Here is a 19,025-nt window from a genome sequence, read left to right on the forward strand (position 1 = left end):
CTCGTGCTGGCTTTCTTTGTAGACGGATGTGAGTCCCATCAAGTGCCCCAGCAATATGCGGCAAACCAGAGATAGCCTCAAATCCTGCCATTATCTGCTCAAGACGGTCTCCATGTGGCACTCTAATGCCGACCCTGTGGAAGAAGTCAGTACTACTCAATATGCGACAAATGATCACCACATATTTGCGAATGGTGCTCTCACCCATGCCAAATAGATTGGCCATGCTTCGTGAGGAGTGTCCATGTGCAAGCCGCCAGAGTACACAAGAAAGCGCAGCCTCTGGAGAAATAGGCTCTCTGACAAACCTGACTTCGCTTGTGGGAAGTAGAGGACGAATCATGTTTAGTAGCACAAGAAAGGATCTGCGAGACATGCGATATGCAAAACAATAGGGATCTTGATTTGCTAGGCGAGCCGAAGACCAAAGCACAGTGTGTACACTGCGGAAGAATGTGTGTTGGCGAGGAAAACACCACCATACTCTTGGTGCAAAACGCCATGCCACTGACTCGAGCGCCCCCGCCATCCCACAACACAACCATGCATAAGCAAACATAAGTATGAAGAAGTTGTTATCCTCCAAGCCTTGATCAAGCGATGCACTCGCCCTGCCTAGTGTACTGTCACTCAGTAATGTCATCATCCCAAAGAGATGAACCCACTCTTCCATCCTATGATTGAAAAATAAACATACTGATTTGGATAACAAACTGCAAGCAAACAAATATCAAAACTACGAAGTAGGTTAAGATATACCTGAGTACGAGCAGGGACGCACACGTAAAGACACAATGGAACGTGACTGCAAGACCTCACCTGCACAAAAGTAAACATGTCGTTTATATCAATTACTCTGCAATTATATGTGTTTAAGCTCAAAGTAAAAGGAGAATGTACTACGGTGATGTGTACATAAACTTACTGATCTGGCTTCTTAGAGATAAGTTTTGCGATCTCCAAGAAGATTTGGTGACGCTTTGTCTCTTCCTCCTCTCTGATCCTTGCGAGTCTCTCCTCATGTAGCATCCTGGCACTCTCAAGCTCTCGCAAGGTGCTTGTCTTCTTATCTTCTGCACGCTCGTAGGCTTCACACATCTGCTTCATCCCATCACCCATCGTCTTGGCCACTGTGCCCAAACTTGATTTTTTTGGTTGCTTCACTTTCTTGCCAAATACACCGTCCAAATCCACAAAATCTGGTTGTGGATTTTGACCTGAGCCACCATCAACACCATCTAGGTCGATAGGTGTATCTGCTGTGGAGGACACAGGCCTGTGGCTCTCACTATCAAGTGCACTAGCTATGCCTGAGCACTTCGGAGTCTTCCCCCACAACGCATCACACATGTCAAAGAAGATCCAGGTACTAGGTACACTACCAGTAGAGCTTTGTTTGGAAAGATCCTTTTTGTGCACCTTCTTTACTGTGTCAATTCTGTTTCTTGCATGCTCTGGGTTGAAGCTACCTGTGATCTCCCGATTTACAGCAAAGACCAAATCTTCCCAATCTTTAGGGCAAAAATTGCCCTTCTTGATGTGTGACCACTGCTCCTCATAGAGTCGTAGGAGAGTATGTGTGCTCTTGTCATCCCATATAACTGCCGTTGCTCTCTGGCGCTTCGACCCTTTTGTGGATGTGTCTGCATCCTGTGATGTCTTTCGTCCCTTTTGTTCTTGTGTGTGCTTCCTGTGGTTTCTGCCCTGGTGGTTGACTCATTGCATTTGTGACCTCTGGATGCTCAGTTAGAGTCTGTGCTTGCGAGGATATCTCTATCTTGGATCGTTTTTTCCCAGTTGAAGGAGGCGTAAGCATAGCCTCCTCCATTAAACCGACATAGGAATCCTGCGCAAAAGGTGTAGCGTCGTAGGAAAGAGGAACGTATTCCTCGCATTCATCTCCAATTGGTGCCGATTGCAGATGCATTGCCCAAGAGGGCCTAGCTGGCTTACCACCCTCCCCTGCCTAGCTCGTCGCATACCAGCGGTGGCTAGAGGCGGAGAAGACATACTGCGAAAGAGCATGTTTCAATACTACTAACGAACATGAAAAGAATTTTTGGACTAGTTATGTCGATTCCATCCGTATACACAAGTGAAGCCATGACCCAATTCGCCACTCGAAACCATTACATGGCGAACGAGACCATTTGAAGCAAAATTTTGACGAACAAGAGCTTATGAATGCAAAACGTATTGAAAGACAATGGAACTTTTTGTGTGAATAAAAGAAAGTCAATGCAAGTTCATTTCTGTACAGCATGTGTAGATATGAATTCAATTCTTTGTGTGAATAAAAGAAAGGCATGGCAATTCCTGTGTGTTCAACATATATATATGTGAAGATAAAAAAGCTTTCAAATTCCTGTACGTTCAACGTGTGTGTGTGTGTGTGAGAGAGAGAGAGAGAGAGAGAGTGAGAGAGAGAGAAGGGAGAAGAGGAGATTACCTTGCAGGCTACTGGGAAGCTTGCAAAAATGGAAGCAAAATCCAGAAATATTTGGTCTCGCGCTCAGAAAACCAGAAAGTACTCGCTCATGAGCCTGGCCGGCACGAAGGCGTTGAAGGGGGGGGCTTTCATTGCATTCGCTGTGTTTGCCAAACGTTACGCTAAGCTACAAAAATAAGTGGGCCTGCGTTATTAAAAACGGACGAACGTCCTGAGTGGCCGCACCATGTGCGCACCACAAGAGAGACGCTACAGTGCGTGCGCGGAGAGAGAGAGAGAGAGAGAGAGAGAGAGAGAGAGAGAGATCCTCCAGGTTGCTGCTGCGTCGAAAAGTCAGTATTGTATTCGAAAAAAATCATTTTTTCAAACATACATAATTACTTTCCTTGAATTTGCCAAGAGGACATTTTAAAAAACTAGGTTACTTTTCTAGGTTTTTACACTATTATTCTCTATTTTGGGACGGAATTTCTCCTTTTCCCCTTCCTCTCAATCGGCATTTTTGAAATTCAAAATGGCACAATGTTTAGTTGAGACACATTTTCCCTGAGCAGTTGCGCCAACTTGCTCTTTTCTTGCCATCGCCAACGTTTCCTATAGCAAGCCACGTGGCCACCAATCAACACAAAGAATAACGTTGCTCCTTGGGGGCTGCACCAAGAGGGATAAATGGGGATTGAGCAATGCAGACGCCACATGCGCAAGAGAGAAAAAGCATCTATTGAGATTCTCATCATACCTTTTTCATAGTTGTGGGGCACCCACCTCGCTACGCGCTTATGTAGACTGCTATACTCTACATACTACTAGTAGCTTCTTCATTTATTTAACAAAATCTCCACAAATTCCCTTGCTTTCCTGGCCCTTCCTCTTAAGTTTCTCCAAAACGCAGAATGGGTGTTCAAACACACACGCAGAGAGTTGGCTTTGTTGCATCTCGTTCAACCACTCAAGCTGGCCTCGTTCCCTACTCGCAAGCCATAGTTATTTGCTATAAAAAAATACAACCCTTGTCTACTACTAGTCCTGCTCCTTAGCCTACCTACACGCCATATCCCTCTTGCACCTCAACCTACCTGCGCTTCCTCGTCTCGTTCTCTTGCTTCTGCTGCACGTCGTCGTCTCGCTCTTGTAGCTCAGCTTGACGCTTGACGCGCGCGTCGCAGTCTCCTACCCACCTATTTTAAACAAGGATCTTGCAAGATTCCCCGCAATGGGAACTTTTTGAAAATTGTAGGGACATACTCATACTTGGAGCTTTCTACTGGGATATACCTTACTCATGTGGTGAGAAAAGAGCAGGTAGGTGCAACTGCGGCGGCACGCCCGAGGGGTAGCAGGTCGATTCGAAGTTTATACATTTTTTATTAACGTGGGCCACTAACAGACCATCAAAGGCTCTCTCCTCGCACACGTGGGCTTCCATGCCATATCTCTCTCCCCCCCCTCTCTCTCTACACAACATCTTGAGTCCTCTCTCGTTGTCTCTCCACGTGATGTCTGCAGAGCAAAATTTTGACGAGTCGATAGTAGCCGGGTCGGGCGAGGGAAGGAGTCTCTCTCTCTCTGAATGTCTGAGCGAAGCAAGGCAATACTCTCTTCTCTCTCCCTCTCAAAGCCAAGCAGGGTGAGGTGCACGTCGACAGTGGACACGGCTCATCCTCTCAGGTCGAGGGATCGCTAGAGCCATTGCTCTCTCTCTCTCTCTCTCTCTCTCTCTCTCGTTCTATGTGTCGCATGAGCCTTTTGTCAAAGCAACCCAGATGGAATTTTTTGTTTTTTTTTTTTTTTGGAGGGGGGGGGGGGGGCGGGGCTCAAGGAGCTTTTGACATGTTACCGTATAGCAATGAGCATTGAATCCCATGTACTTCCTAGATTGAAATAGCAAGGATCTTTTTTTGTATTGAATTAGAAAAGTCATAGTTTCAATGGAACTATGATTGCTAAATGTAACTAGCAACATCCAAGTATTTACTATATGGTAATTATGTGGAGTTGCTACATAGAAATAATAATTCCTTGGTCCAATGCAGTTACTATAATACAACTATGTGGAGTTGCTACTTTGAAATAGTAAATGTTAGGTCCAATGTACTTATTACTATATAGTAAATATGTAGTTGTAATTACTATATAGTAAATATGTAGTTGCTTGTTAGAAATAGTAAATGTTAGGTCCAATGTCCTTATTATATAGTTTACATGCTTTGCTTTATCATAATATATTGACTATTTTGGTACTAAGCATTAACAATAGTGTGAATTCTTCTAATATCTATTGTCCATGACACAAAGACATTCAATCTAATTGTTTTATTATATGAATTTTGATATGCATGTACTATGGTTTATTTTAAGTTTTTTTAAAGTCATATTTACAAATAAATTAGTAATCATAAACCTGCATTGTAACTCTCATACCTTGACAAATAAAAATACGTACTCCCTACTACAAGAGACAAGAGGTTCATGACTTTAAATATAAAATGTGCATATTAAGCCTATAATTTTGTCTTTACCTAATTATGCTTAAAGTATTTATGAGATATTATGTTAATTTTGACGTATTATATGCCACACACATAAAAAGATTGAAGAAAAGATGAGGGGAATATTAGATTGGCACTTTGCACTCCATGATGAGATCTAAACGGAAATGCATTAGCATACCCAGGATCCTATCATACATATAAAGGGTTGGTGGTTGGAAGGGTGGAGAGAGATAGTAGACTTTATAACTTGTAATTCTTGGGTTTACATCTCTTCACCTATTTCTATGCGAGTTGAATTTTTGTGCCATTTCTCATTATATGGTAGATTGATGTAATGAGACTTAACATCTTTTGTTGAAGAGGATGGTTGGCTACATAATAGATAGAGGAAATAGGATGTTATGATGATGATGATTTATAGGTTAGTCAAGGGAGAGGCAAGAAACAAAGGCATGTCATTTAAAAAGGGTGGGAATTCTAAGCCGGTTAAAGAAAAGAGATAATATGGGCATATATTCAATGATATAAGGAATTTCGGCGACGTCTTCGCACACGGTGGAAAATGCTACCTAGGCCAAAAGTTCTTCCTTTTTCTCCTCTTACTGTAGCTATAACAATCACAATATGTGTAAAGGCTCTTTGAGCATCCTCACATAATAGTGTCCCACCTTTTTGAATTTGAATTCTCGTCATCTTCTCTCTTCTCTCTCTATGTGTGTGTGTGTGTGTGTGTGTGTGTGTATTTTGAGGTACAAATGCACAACCCTAATGGTGTAGGATTAGGTTGCACTAGGTTTGCAAGTATACGTGCACATAGCATAGAGGTGAGGCATGTGCCTACGTAGGGAGAGATATCGTGTCTTAAATGCTTGTCTTAAGAACGTGTTAACTTTTTGGTCAACATCTGCTTGTTGGCTACAATTGACTTGCAACCGGCTCGTAAGCTATTTTTCCATATGGCATACAGACAAGCTAGTCCAAATTTAAATAAAACCAAGATGATCCTAACTCTAGCAACAAGATCTATGAGAAATTTAACTAGGATAATGGGTTGGACAAGATTGTATGAAGTTTTGGTCTTGAACATAGGGCCAAGCCTTCGATGAAGGTGTGCACCTCAAGCACAAGCCTAACTTGCATAAGGCCTAAAATACCTAAAGGTCCTAGGTCTAAGGACTTTTAACTCTAGCTGTAGGTCTTTGATGAAGCTAGCCCTAAGGTCTTTTAAGCTCCATTAACTACTCATTGCTCTTTGGTAGACCATCTCCTTTTTGGACCCTCAATGAAATATATCCTTCTCTCCCTTTCGTCCCGTGTTGAAATAGGTCTAAAAGCACATATCTATATTCTAGCTCTTGTTCCCATTCATTTTCCCACATTAAATGATCAATTCAATATGAGAAAATCATTTGGGATAGGTATATATTAGATTTTAAAACATTTTACATAAGAGAAGAGCAAAGACACAACCATCAAGCTCTGTGATGTGGTCGTGCATGCAAAGGCCATTCTCAAATAGTCTATTTGCATGGAAAGAGGTGTTTTGTATGCTGCCTAGTTCCTTACAACGCCCATATTCTGATTAGAGAAATCAATACAAGTGAAAAAATATATATATGATTTAACAATGTGTGGCACTCCTTTATTAAGATCTAAGCTCAATATTAGTTTCATTACTCTTTCTTACATACTTCTAGACACTACATATAAAAGAGATAGATGGACATACAATCACATATAGCTCCAGTGATTATCCCAAACATTGCAACTTTAATGTTTAAATTTTAGGCCCACTTTGTGAAAATTGGTCGTGCATTGACCATATAATTCTGCATGTTACTCAATTAATGTACATTTATGGGTAAGATAGAATATGTTGGTTATAGTTGCGTATGTCAATATAAGTTTATGCGCTCCTAGTAAGGCTTTACAATCATCATTGGGTGAGTCCTTGTTTAGCAATGCTTGAGGCTCCAAGTGCGCTTCATTGCCATAGGGAGACCTAGTGAAGTAGACATAGCTAAGTCAATCGTGTTTCCAAAACTCTACTAGATCTTAGGTTCATATATGGATTTACACAACTTAATTGAACTGACACTTCAAACCTAGAAGGTTGTCTTTGATTTCAAGAGCAATGCTTTTGCCGTTCGCTCTCCTGTTTTTCACAAAATTGCAATTCCCTGCGTGAACACTTAAAGCCATATGTGATTCCACAATTTGTCAATCCTTGATGAAAAAATAAACAAAATTCCTTTTTTTAGTGCTTAATAGACCTTATCTGCAAAAATTGTGACATTTTGTTCAGTTTTATCTTAGACACGCATAAGATAATCGCACCTATCTGTATGGTCTATTTCAACTATTATCACACAATTGGGGCTAACACAGCCTGACAAAGTCAATCCTAGTGTCAAAAGGTCGAAAATGCTTTCCTGGTGGAAGACTTATCTTCGGTGCACTTAAGATAAATCTTCTCGATTTCAACATATTTTTTGGCTATTGTGAGAGTGGATTCTTCATGTGATTTCAAGCTTGTACAATGAGTTTCATAAAGTTTGGACAATTCACCAGTGTTCTTATCACTGTTTTCAATCCCGTGGCTTGGTTTTCCAATTTTTCTTGGTGTTTTTACCCTTACACAGCTCCAAATTTGATGAAACTTGATCATGGGTTGTCTTATGGTCTAATTAGACTCTATGAGTTGACATTTTGTTATAACACCCCCTCTAAAAATTTTTCTAACTTCTCCGTGCCTAAGATACTACTCTTCTAGATTTACACATTTTTCATCTTTTTCTTTACAAATTGATTTTCCCACAAGTTTTAGGATTTATCCACACCCTGGTTTCAAGTTTTAGCTTGATTTGACTTTTCCTTGTTGATTTTTCACTGAAGTTTGAGGTTTTTTCCAATTTTGGGATTGACTAAGTGTTTTAGTGATCCAAATGTTTCCAAAATCAATGGGGATGGTATAAACAAGTTGGTCTACCACCTTGTAAGTCTAGTTTCTCAGTTTTAGTCCCAGATCCCCCTGTCTATCTTCGGTGCACCTAAGATAAATCTGACTATTTTTGTGGTTTTTTAAGTGCCACTCCAATCAGATGCAATCCTGATGGTTTTCCTACTTACCCTACTCCTACTGATCATGAAAAAATAGTACAAAAGGTAAAAAGTTCGACTTTCAGTCTGAAATCTCTACTTCCTACTTAGGTGATACTCTTATTGACCACTAGTTAGTCTCAAGGATCTTTCATCTAATTTGTCCTACTACACTAATGCTCCCAAGGTCCTTATCAAGAATCTCTACTCTCAACCATCTCTCAAACCGTGATAAAGTCAATATAGGTGTTACTCTAGCCAAAACTAGAGGAAGTGATGGAAATTCAAGTGAATGTTTTGGGTTTTGTTCTACTCTAGGTTGCCTCGTCCCCGGCAACGGTGTCAAAATGTCGGCCAGCTACCAAGCCCCACCATATTAATGCTAACAAAGTGAGAACCACATACATAAAAATTGTCAATCCGTGGGACCTACATTAGAAAGAGAATGGGATCTAGGAGGGCCTCTTTATTTGGCAGTTTAAGGAAGTCAAACCTTTAGTATTAAGAAAGTAATCAAAGGACAGCTTTTGAATTCAAACAAACAAAACGGCTAGTTTATTTGAATTCAAAGTTTCCCCGCAAAATGGAATTTAAAATCTAGCAGGTAAAACCATATCATGTAGCATATCTCTGGAAAGAGCTTGACACGTAGATTGCAGAGATCATATGTGGGAGTTATGGAAGGCCAAAAATCATAAAATTGTCCACCTCCTTTCTCGGGGGGAAAGTGAATCCTTTGACCACTCTTACACATCTCTTACACACCCACCATTCTTGCACAGATGACATACACCTATTCGCCAAAATGTTAATCACCTTCATAAGCTCATGGCAAATAAAGAGGCCCTCTTACACCCCATCCTCTTCCTAATGGCTGACCCGATTAGTACATGGAGGCTACAAGAGATAGCTAATCTTTTGGAAAACCCAAGTTTAAACCGTTCCTACCTATCTCAATCCCAAATGTGTGTCAGACATCAAAAGCTACTTTCTTTCTTGCAAGCTTGTTCTGATGATTTAGTATAGCTACAAGTCTCCGAATGCAACGAAACTTTATGCCTAGCATGAGCAGAGTATCCTTGACACTCTCATGTACTCAAATGTCATTTTTGACAGACAAAATTGTTCCTAAGATAAACAACCTATTTTAGGTCAGTCAGTTTCGCACTCTGAAGCACTCTATAGCTTCCTTTAGGCATGCTCTTCCTATTCCTAAGGTTAGAAACCAGTTTTGGTGCATGTATGGTGCATAGGGAGAAAAATCATCTTGTAGACATCACGACTAAGACCACACTTTCATTACAAGAAACTTACATTAAATGGAAGAGATTTCACCTGCAAACGTGTTGGTATGCTCCGAATAGCAATGCCACGCCGTACGAAGAGACACGAACAATCAAAGAAACAATAGACTCACGTTGAGCTTCTGTAGCAAACACTTACTTTTATTATCCAAAAATTTAGGTTTTTAATTACAAAGGTTGGCTTTTATACCTTGGCCAAGGTTCAAAGAAAGGTCTTCTATTTCTAGCTATTTGGGCTCAATACAAGGCTTAGAAACTTTATATGATTACAAACTTGGATGCCGTCAACCCCTTTAGACTCATTGACAATCAATAGTATTACAACGACTTTGGAATTTGTGGGATTTTTCAGTGATACAAAGGGATTTAATACATTCAATTGGCTCTAAAAATGAGTGGCACCCCTTTTGATCTCTTTCTCTTGCTCTTGTTAGTTGAGCAGCTAACAAGAAGTATCGACATTTGTGGATAGAAGACATAGAATTTGGCTTGGCTTTGTTTTAGGAGTTGGCTCTTTACCAAACTGCAAGCAGTACATGCAATTTATTGTCGAATCCAAATCCATAACCTAAGTATGTAAAAGCAAGAGATTGATACTTACTTTAGGCAAATATATACAATGAAGTTGGTTTCTACTACAACTTTGAGCTTTTCTTACGGTCCCTAATCTCCTTCGATCCTTCATCACAGCGGGTAGCCTGCTTGGTCTTGGCCCTTGTGTTCACCTCATGGGTGACCTCTACAATTTTTATCTCCTGTTTTACAGATCTAGGGGGTAAAGAAAAATCTCCCTCATTTTTTTTTCAATACAATCATTCAAAAACAAGATTTTGTCATACCTCCACCTCACTCTCTTCAGGGTCTCACTATCCTTGTCCATTATTTCCACTTAGTGGGCATGCGCAACCATAATAGTGATGTCATTGAAATATTCCAATAGAAAGTTCTCAGCTGCCTCCTAAAGGGCCTTGGCATGCCACTTCATAGATTGATTTAACCATTCTTTGAAATGGCAGCTTTTGTATACACAACTCAACATACTCTTGAGTTTTTCTAACTCCCCTAATAATAGGCCCAAACACTTTTGTTTCTTCCTCATTCTTGCTCCCTTTAGAATATTCATTGGATTTCCAAGTCGTTTCTTTATACTAGATGACCCTCCCCCTGCCTTTGAAACTAACACGGGCCCTTTCTTGGCCGTCGTTGCAGTCACCATTGTTCTTTCCATTATCATAATTTATCAAGAAAACTTTAGAATTAACTCCCTCTCCCTCTCTCTCTCCTGCTATTTCTCTCTCTCTCTCTTTCTCTCTCTCTCTCTCTCTCTCTCTCTCTCTCTAGTTCCATGAATGGTGCATAGTGACATTTTTATCTCAGAAAGTCATTCTCCCGTGCATCATATGGTATACTCTAGAGAGCGAGAGCGATGATGCATAGGTTGTAGCTCTCTCTCTCTCTCTCTTTGTGTGTGTGTGTGTGTGTCTCTCTCTCTCTCTCTCTCTCTCTTTGTGTGTGTGTGTGTGTGTGTCTCCATCTCGTCTGTCTAGTTCTCCTAATGGCGTATGGGGATGTCTTTGCATCATTAGGAGAATTAGAGTTGCAAGGATAGAGACATAGGGTGAGAGAGAGAGACATAAATTTTTGTTAGGACACAATGTAGGCATGCTTTGGTGTTTGCTGCTAAACTTGCTTCTCTTCTCTTTTTCCTTCCCATGAACTTAAAGGTACTCTTCTTCTTCTTTTTTTCTCTACATGTGTGATGGGGACCCAAGAAAACTGGTTTCTCTCTGTCTTTCTCGCTCCCTTTGTCTGTGTCTTGCTCCCTCTCTTTCTCTCTTTCCATGTGTGCTGGGGAGCGAGGATGAAGCTCTATAGATCTCTATCTCATTTACACTTTCCCCATCACTATGTGTATGTGAGAGCCCAAAACCAAGCTCTCTCTCTCTCTCTCTCTCTCTCTCTCTCTCCAAAGCAAATTTGCTCCATGAACTTGACAATGGCATCCAAAAGATTGAGGACATACGGCATATTGAACGAGGGCAATTTATTAAAAGTAACTACACATGTGTAATCCTTTAATTCGATCGTCCAACAATTAATGGTTAAATATTTGTTTGTTGTGTGTGTGTGTGTGTGTGTGTGTGTGTGTGTGAGAGAGAGAGAGAGAGAGAGAGAGAGAGAGAGAGAGAGAGAGAGAGAGATCTCCTTCTCACAAGTTGAGAGAGAGAGAGAGAGAGAGAGAGAGAGAGAGAGAGAGACGTTTCCTACCAAGTTTTCCCAAAACAGTGGGACAAAGGGTTTAATGGAAGTGGGAGGCAAGAAAAGTGACAAGCAAGACATGCAATGCTTAGGAAAATGTAGGCTATTGGGCAAAGTACTTTTCTTGAATTCCATATATATGTTTCTCTTATAAATAAATATCCATTTTTGCGCTACACTTGCCGTTTGTTTTTTCCTCACAGTGCACATGAAGTTGTTTTTGGATTGATAGAAAAGTTCACACGCCATAGGAGTAAACAAGTGACACACAAACACACAAACACACACATAGACACACATAATAAATGCATATGTTTTTCCTTCTTGTGATTATCCCACGGTGCACGTGGATGGGTTTCTAAAGTTAGGATTCACGCATGTGCACCATGGGAGTAATCTATATGGAGGCACACAAACAAACTCACTCATATATCCCACATCACATGATGATGGACTTGTAAGGGTAAGATACACTTTTGTGCGCCATTAGAGTAAATTATACACACATACATACACACACACACACACACACACACACACACACACACACTATATTTTAGACTTCAGTATTGGACTATATATATAGTTTACATGTTGTTGTTTATTCCTTCATTTTTCATTTGTTTCTAGCTATTTATTGCATATTGATAGGATTGAGAGCCAATAGAAGAAAGAGGAAAAAATTGGATCGAGAGCATGTGTTTGGCTACCACCATTTAGAAGAGAATCCTCCTCAGTTGTTAAGGGGTTCAACAAAAAGAAATGTTGACTTTGACCAGCCTATGGACATTGTGGGTGGAGATGACACTGTTCATGAGTCTAAGGGTATCATCGGGGCAAAGAATCTTGCAGTTTTATTAGGTGTGGATGACTCAAAATTGTGCACATCCAAAGAGGACCCCTCACCCCCAAGGTTCTTTTTCAAGCACCAAAGAAGATGAATGTAGATTTTTATTGTACTTCCATTGCACCACCGACCCAAAGGGTGGTCAAAGATAAGAGGAAAAAGGAAGTTCTTGCTTTGGAAGAGCCTATAATAATTGATCAATACTTCTTGACTTTGCAATTATGCTGGGAGCCGAAGATAAATTTGACATTATGTCTTTTTATCTTTAATGCCAACTTCAACCTTGACGAGCTACTAGCCCAGCACAGAGAATTCTTGAAGCTTTAAAGAGATAGCTTTGAGGTGGAGGTGCAAAAGGGGAGAGTCACTATTTTAGATATGGTTGCAATCCATGTGAAGGATTGTGATGGTAAAGGCAAGGCATACTAGAAGTACCATTAATTGCCACCTTCTTACCAGCCTTTATGGTGCCCCTTGCACCAGAGAGATTGCAAGTTAATTCAGGATTCTTTTGAGTTTCTTATATACCTTCACTCCCTATTTGGTATTGTTATCAATAAGCCCAAGAAAGTTATGTAGGAGCAAGATTCATTGCCTAATGGAGAAGATGAGAAGGAAATACACTACAAAGAAGTGGTGAAGATTGATGAGGCCATTAACCTTGAGGTACAAACAATAGAGGTGGAGAGAAGTAAAGTGATGTCGATAAAGACAACAAAAATCAAGTTTCCCTTAAATTTTATTGGGTTAAATGAGAAACATTCTATAATGATGTTGCCTAGTGGGCCAGAGTCTAAGATTGGCAACGAGTCATACATTTTTCTACATGACAATCATGCTATTTTCTCCCTAAGGGAAGACTTTGCCCTGGCCACCATCTCCAAATTTCAAGAGGAAAGGAGAGGGTTTGTGTCTGAGGACGGTAATGAAAATGAGGCAATGGAAACATCCAGCAATCTGTTGGAGGCTTCAAACTTTTCTTTTAAAAGGATGAAAAATATAAAGAGACACTCCTTGATGAGGCCACCTTTTAGGAAATCAAGCTCAGGGGTCGATGGGGTCTGTGGACCTATGGAGGGAAGAGCTTTGGATGCAATACAAGAGATTCATGGTAACAATCTCCCTCCTCTCTCTCTCTCTCTTTCTCTCTCTATGTGACTTGTATATGTGTCTGCACTCTTGAAATGCTGAAAAGGATGACTTCCTTTGTCCTCTGGGTGGATCAATGCTGCCACAAAATGCTGCTGAAAAATTTATCCTTGTGGACAATTTTTTTGCGAGAGGTTGTTTTGGTTATTGTCCATGGTATACACGCGGTTGTGTAGCATATTACTACACATACACATCAATGGCACTATCATTAGGGAAACAAAACCCAAATTAACTGTTGGCCAATGATCTAATACAAGGGTGATATGCCAAAAGATAAGTGTAATCGCTCAAAAAGTTGATACATAATAGTACAAGTTGTGATAAAGACAATGTATTTCTAAAATATCCAAATTTGTAGATGTGTTAACAAATCGGAGTCTCTTGCTCTACCTATGGTTCACATATTCCATTGTCTCTCTCCACTTTCTTTGGCCTTCATGAGCATCCTTGAGTTGCTGAGTGCATCTAATCCTTTCAATTTTTTTGTTGTAAATGCATGGTTGCTCGTGCTATTGCTGAAGAGGCTAATACTTGTTTTTGATGCGGGAAGGATTCTGCAATAGAACCATTCAAATAGATGTTTCAAATTGTTTTACTTGTCTCAAGAGCCACCATGATGTGTGTGTCTGAAGTAAGCTTCCATGGCCATGTAATGAGACTTTTCCATGCCTTGAGTATTCCATATGCCTAGGTTTCCATACTTGTGTATAAAATATGGAAAATGGTTGAAAATAATGTGCTACAAATTAAACAAATTAAAACAATCAAATAGTTTCTTCTAATGACTAGCCAGAGTGCATGAAGAATACCATGTAATGAGTAATTTGGGTGTCAGTCTAGGCTGACTTGAAGGATTTTTTTAGTAATGATGAAGGATCTTCTTAAACCTGTTCATATCATCTTGCGACCAATTGTCTTTGTCACACGTGAGAAATAGCCTGTCTATGGAACACTACATTTCAACCTTGGCGTTATAGTTAGCTGGCTCTTGATCCTTCACAACCATATGTAGTTTTTCCACTGCAGATACTAAACTTTCCTAGCATAGGAGGAGTTGTATATTATTCCATGCTTTGTTAGCCTCACATCTTTTATGCCTAGTGGTTTACATAAAAACCTACACGCCTTGATCCCATTAGTGGATGGTTTGCAAGGCACGTCCTTCTCAATTGTTGACCTTTTTTTGTCCTTTTGGATTTTCACATTGCCACCATGGAGACCCATATCAAACAATACTAGTCAGAGAGAAATATCAAAAGCATTAGGTCGGGTTGAGGGATTGTTTTGCTTGCCACTCTCAAGGTGGGTGAGTACATTGCTTAAAAAATCCCTTTTGTTTTTCTTGAGGCACCGACATGCACTCTAAGAGACGTTTGCAAGTATGACACATGGAGAAGATGTCCATGGATTTATTCCTGGGAGGGGTATTAGTAGATATGCATTCTCGGGTGGCCCATGGAAAATCTCTCTAGGCCTGCTTTCTAGTTTCTATTTTCAAGTCACGGAGAAGAGGAAAGCATGCCATTGTTTTGGTCTTTGTACGTGACCCCTAATCCACAATTCCTACAGATCATTGTGGAGATATTCATGCACATGTAGATACTTTAGGGTCTAAAGAGAGCATTAATTATCTGCAAAGTGTTATTTTGGAACAACTCTACTATCCCCGCAGTGGTCACACAATTGTGAATGGCACGTGGACTTTCATCTGCATTGCACTCTTTTATCCACTATTCTACATGGCCGCCATTCCAAAAATGTGAAATGAGCATTGGACATTCCACGTGGAGGACCATGGCAAGTGGATAAATAATGCCGTGATAAGCGATCTCCAAAATTGTGGCTTCATCTTTAACCTGCTGATCCACTGTGGATCCATGCAAGTGGACTTTGACGATCTTCATCGCATACAGTGGATCTTTAAATGCAGGATGGGTGACACCTACATGCTTCACGTGGGCCCATCTCCCTTCTCCCAGCTATGTAGCCTATATATTGAAGATTGCAGTATCTAGTAAAAGATGCAATACATGGGGGAGCTGAGACTGATCTAGAGCGAGAGTGGTACTAGCAGTAGGCTCTATTCTAATTCTAGCTCCCAAGAAAGACAATTATTTCTTCTATAATGATAGTCAAAGCGCCATTCATCTTGCAAAGAATTCAGCCTTTCACTCAAGGACAAAGCATATCTAGGTGAGATATCACTTCATATGTACTCTTTTGAAAGAGAGACAACTAAAATTAGGAAAGGTGCACATAAGTGAAAAGCTTGTAGACATGTTTACAAAGGTGGCCAACAAGTTTACAAAGGTGGTCAACAAGGAGAAGTTGAGCTTTTTTTCATCTTCAATTGGCATTCAAGGATAAGAAGCCAGGATGGAAAGCAGTCACACGTTTAGTGTGGAAATCAGTCTCCAAGTGGGAGATTGTTAAGTATGGAGCCTAATTTATCCCTTCTCAATTTTTAGTCTTTAAAACCTTTATGACAATGTCACCTTCCCTTCCCTTTATCAATGCATGCATATGGTCGGTAAAGTAGCCAAGTTATGTCTCTATACAATCCTTATTCCCTTAGATTCGGGTGGCACCTTGTTGGTAACGCAACAAGATGGTGTCGTTCGCTAGTGAATGTTGTAATGTTTTCATATTGCAACATTTGGTCGGTAAGGCGGCCAAAAAATGTTGTAAATTTGTTGGCTTGTGGGTTACGTGGCTTGTATTGTTATTTATGTGCATGATTCATGCGATACTTGGTTGGTAATGCGGCTTGAGTATTTCTTGGATCATATTTTACTTAATATTATCTTCCTCTTCAATTTGATAAACCTCTAAAATTTATGACATATCATCTATTCTCTCTCTATCTCGGCACCTTGTTGGTAACGCAACAAGATGGTGTAGTTCACTAGTGCATGTTGTAATTGTTTCATATTGCAGCATTTGGTCGATAACGCGGCCAAAAAATGTTGTAAATTTATTGGCTTGCCGGTTACGTGGCTTGTATTGTTTTCTATGTGCATGATTCATGCGATACTTGGTCGGTAATGCGGCTTGAGTATTTCTTGGATCATATTTTACGTCATATTATCTTCCTCTTCAATTTGATAAACCTCTAAAATTTATGACATATCATCTAATCTCTCTCTATCTCTATATTAAAAAAAATAAAGATTCACACCATGTGTGGGACGCATGTCTAACCTGACCATCCTATCTTATTGCAGTATTAGCGAGAATGACAATTAAATTGTCAATCCATGAGACAAAGCTGACTCGACTAGTGAATAGAGGCTACAAGTGGTTGTCAATATCTCAGAAAACAACTAACAGCTCGCATCTAACTCAAGCTACACTCAAGTGACTGAAATCACCAAAAGCCAATCGCTCATCGCCAAACAAATCACATCCGTTACAGCATCATCTGACATCCAAATGTAGCGAAACTTCTAGGACATGTTTATAAGACCTAAGCACACATGCTTATGGTCTCAAACCCCACTTTAGGTCAAGTTCCAAAATCACGATTATTAACAGCAGTGGATTTTTGACCTAGTCGTTTTCAACCCATAATGCATCTAAATACTTAGCAATGATGCCCCAATACCCCGCCTATACTTGGTTTTTTATTTGAAAGTGTAAACTCCTAGTTATGATGAAATTAGGCCGTGGGTCAACGATACCAAAAGCTACAAATTACTGTGATGTGTTTATGTCAATGCGTAGAGCTCTTACTTGCGGTTGCAATGCAACAAACGCGACTACAATGTGACAACAGAGGAGGGAGTAGGAAGCGCGAGAAGGAGAGGAGTGAGCGTCGTTAGCTCACGCTGTGTATTTCATTATCCAGAAATTAATTAAAAGTTTACAAAGTTGGCTTTTATACCTTAGCCAAGTTCTAAAATGTGTAATGTCCGGTGCCCAAGACCTTTAACACTAGTTTGATAATCGGACACTCAAATGTCCTGAGACACTAAAGTGTCCTATTTTTCTAGCAACTTGTCATAATTATTTGGTGAATCTAGAAAAAAAACTCGTAGGTCACATTCATATCTTAGGTCAGCTATAAGGTGAAAAACATAGCCAAATTTTACTTTTATCAAAACTAATACCAAATTAAGATTATAATGATAAGTTTTAAGAAAACATCAATTAAAAATTTTGTGTAGTTTTAACAAAATTTTCATAATTTGAATATAACTTCTTGTCAAAATAAGATTTTGCATAAATTTCAAGGTGTATGGATAGTAAAAAACTTATTATAGCAAGAAATTGAGCTTCATAACCTAGTTATGGAACTAGATTTTTGTTATAATCAAAAGACCAAAATCTTGAAAATGATGACAAAGAGAAAAATTTTGGTCTTTCAAGGCCTCTTTCATTAACATGATGAGATTATGGGACAATACCTAAGGTGTATAATGTATCTATAGGTCAATACCCATCAACTAAGCATTTTTCAAGGGTTCAAACTCATAGGTATCTTGTAATTTAAGCTCATTTTAAAAAAATTGTAGTGCGTAATTTCTTGCAAAAAAAACATTGCTATGAAGAACTAATGAAAGTGTGTATATAAATCTCCCAATTGTGTCCATATGACGTACTTGTATACAAATAAGTGAGATGAACGAAAAAATCTAAAAATGGAATTTATTTTAAGGCTTATCTTTGATAAATAAAAAATCATAATTACAACATGGACAGTTTTTTGGATATGCCATAAATCACCAAATGTGGCTTGCATAACCATTAAAAATGATCCCCTTATGTAATGGAGTCATAGATCTAGTATATATGCATCAAAAGATATTGTAAATTTGGATGAACTAAATGTTTTTTTGTGATTGTTAATTGAATTTGTGAGCGTTCCATATCTGACCCACAGGACTTTCTATATTTACTTCTAGTCACAAAAGATTTTTTTCTCACATGAAAATTGCAAAAATATCAAACACATATATAAGTAGTTACCATGGATTATTGCATGCACCCTGGTCTTTTTTTTCTTAGGCTAGAATACGAGTTTTAATGAAACATTGAATGCTATTTTGTGTAGGTTCTTTTCATGAGTGTAGCTACTATTAAGGTTATGATCAAAAGTGAGGGATCATAATTTCTATGAGTACTTTGAATAACATTTTATAAGTTTGGAAAAGCATTTCTTGAGATGTATTCTAGATTTCATGTATCATTTTATTTAAATTCGCGAGAAAAGGACACTAAAGTGTCCTTTTTGGTACCAAACTAGTGTTAAGGCTCCACACTTATTGTATCTGCAACCTAGGTACACTAATTGACCTATGCTTTACATCTTGGAGCTCTTATTGAGCCCATAACACGTTACAATTATCATAATGGCTAAATAAATCAGGAAATTACAATACATGGCCATTTTGGAAAAATGTGAAAAGTGTGTAACTCCAATC

General features: G+C 39.4%; 1 pseudogene; it reads right to left on the reverse strand.

The window, feature by feature from the left end:
- Positions 1 to 626: 626 nt before the first annotated feature.
- Positions 627 to 1,828, reverse strand: LOC147464146 (uncharacterized; annotated as a pseudogene).
- Between the last annotated feature and the right edge of the window lie 17,197 nt (positions 1,829 to 19,025).

The sequence above is a fragment of the Adiantum capillus-veneris genome, chromosome 2 (assembly GCF_014529385.1).
Source record: "Adiantum capillus-veneris isolate H3 chromosome 2, ASM1452938v2, whole genome shotgun sequence".
Lineage (NCBI taxonomy): Eukaryota > Viridiplantae > Streptophyta > Polypodiopsida > Polypodiales > Pteridaceae > Adiantum > Adiantum capillus-veneris.